This window comes from Marmota marmota, unplaced genomic scaffold (assembly GCF_001458135.2).
Source record: "Marmota marmota marmota unplaced genomic scaffold, marMar, whole genome shotgun sequence".
In the NCBI taxonomy this organism is placed as follows: Eukaryota; Metazoa; Chordata; class Mammalia; order Rodentia; family Sciuridae; genus Marmota; species Marmota marmota.
The window spans coordinates 37,969,420-37,971,705 of NW_025999932.1; the positions used below are offsets into that span (position 1 = coordinate 37,969,420).

General features: G+C 47.8%; 1 protein-coding gene across 4 annotated transcripts in view; it reads right to left on the bottom strand.

Annotated features, from left to right (window-relative positions):
- Fndc3a (fibronectin type III domain containing 3A) overlaps nt 1–2,286 on the bottom strand; it is a 164,412-nt gene that overhangs the window by 161,761 nt on the left and 365 nt on the right. The window contains exon 1 of one of the 4 annotated variants that reach the window (XM_015484283.2): nt 2,018–2,270. The exons of 1 other annotated variant lie outside the window; for it this stretch is intronic. The gene's annotated coding sequence lies outside the window, so the exon portion shown is untranslated. Of the gene's footprint in view, nt 1–1,384; nt 1,406–1,486; nt 1,700–2,017; nt 2,271–2,286 lie in introns of those variants that run through there. 2 more of the 4 variants (XM_048800915.1, XM_048800916.1) reach the window with 2 other exon arrangements.

Consider the following 2,286-nt stretch of genomic DNA (forward strand, 5'->3'; position numbering starts at 1 on the left):
CCCCCCGTTTTTTACAGAATCTCTCAACCCTTCACCTGCCTGGCCAGGAAAGAGGAAGAAATTTTTTCTTAATCAATAATAAAATATGCTTAATATTATATGGTAGAAAATTTAACAAGTAAAAGAGATCGTTAAATACATAGTAAAATAAATCAGCTCTCAATCACATGAAGAGAAAAAGTGACGACACAAATGGTATCAAAAAAATTTGGGGTTTTTTTCCTAATGCATATCATTAATTTTGGAAGAAGCAAACCACCCTTATAATTATGCTTGACTGAGTTGAGTGTTAACCAGGAGCTTATGATTTTTCCTGAACATTCCATGATTTGGAGGATTCAGACAAAAGGAAAAAAAGGGGAGTTAATACAGAAGCATACAAGTGGCTAACGGTAGCCAGTCTGGGATAAAAATTTTCCACTTGACCTACACATAGAAAACTGGGAAGAAAACAGTAAAATTTAATGTAACAGTGCTGAAAATTTTAACAGAAATTTTAACAAGATTGTTTTCCTGTCAAGTCATCATCCCTCCCTTCTTCCCACAATGGATGTTATTAGTGATAGTAAGAATTACCAATGGGTTAAAATGCTAAAAATAAAATTTTAGGTTATATTTTATAAAAATGTGTTAAAAATATTTACCATTGCTTTCTGGTAGGCCCATTATCTGTCTCAGTGGGCACTTTAACTCATTACTTGAGAAAAATTAATTCAAAAAAGAAAATATTAAGGCAGCAAGGGACTCATTTCTCTTTAACATTTTAAGGTAGTTTAAACAAAACTGACTAGATGGCAAAAATTACAGATTTAGCAAATACACAAAAAACTAAATATTTATCCAAACACAAGATCAGAGCCACAAAACTCAATTTGTTTCTGCCTAACATATGGCTCCAACTCCTGAGTGGCATATGTTTAGTACTTGTGCTGGTAAAAGCATATAATAAAATACTACAGAAAGAGTTCATTCTTATAATACACACACACACACACACACACACACACACACACTTTGGTTTCAAGAACTAAAAATACAGACCACAGTAAGAAGCAAAATTATGAGGCTCAGTTTTAAAAGTCCACGGTGAACACATAATCAGAATAGCGCTGTTAAAAAGAAAACGAAAACCTTCCCAGTCTGTTAATCTTAATAGATGGTCAGCCACAAAGGTGTCCAAAGGAATTTACATAAAATCTCAAAAGAATATCTCTAATTCTCGATCCCTAGCACATCCAGCAATCGTCACACCCCCAACCCCAAATATCTCAAGGCTGTTTTAAAGCTAACAGTTTAATAAAAGGATTAACAACCACACTTATTAATAACATCCACCGTTCTGCTTGCAATTTGACGTCGAAATTATTTGTTCATCTTCCTTTACCTAACGCAAAGCCGTCTCAAAAGTTCAAAGATCCAGGCTGTTGAACAGAGCGAGGACTGCAGCCTCCGGTCCACCTCCCGACTGAACAGGTGGTTAACTCACCTGGGGAGAGGAGCCGCCAGGTACAGGCAGCAGCCAAACGGGATCAAACAAGGGCGGGTTTTCGAGGTTTTAACCCCCAGGGGAGCGGGGGGAAAGCTCTTCAGAAAAGCGTTTAAGTTCGGCGGCTGTTGGCCAGCCAAAGCCGCAGGCGCTGCGGGCGCAGAGTGATCCCTTCCCGAGGGCTGCGCGCCCGCCCCCTGTCCTCCGGAGCTGCAAAGCTCGCCGCGGGCCGCGGGAGAGGGGGCGGGGGACGGAGGGGAGGGCGGCCGCGCCCCGCGAGCGCGTCCGGGCGAGACTCGGCTCCAGCAGGTGCGGGGCAAGTCGATGGGTCCCGAGCCCCGCCCGCTCCCCTCTGCGCAGCGCGCGCCCGGGATCGGGTGGGGCGGCCGGGCCCCTCGACGGGCCGAGCCCCGCCGGCGCCCCGGCCCTCAGCCGCAGCCTAACGGTTTCCGCGGCGCCAGCTCCGGGGCGGGACAGGCAGGTTAGGGTCGGGGTCGCCCGCCTTCGCCGAGGGAGTGCCCGCGCTCTCACCTCCGAGTCGCACCGCTCTGAGGCGGAGGAAGGCGGCTCCCCTGGCGCCTCTTCTTCGGGTTCCTGATCGTTCTCTCTGCCTCAGTGGCAGAGCTAGCTCTCTGGGGCCGCCGCGGCCGCTAGCGCGCTGACTGTTGAGGTTGTTTTCCGATAGTGACGGTGCCGCCTCAGCCCCGCTCTTCGCTCCCTCTCCGCGTAGCTCCCGCTTTCTGTTTCACCCGAGGGACCACGAACGCCGCCGCCGCCATGCTTACTACGGAGCCGGGAGG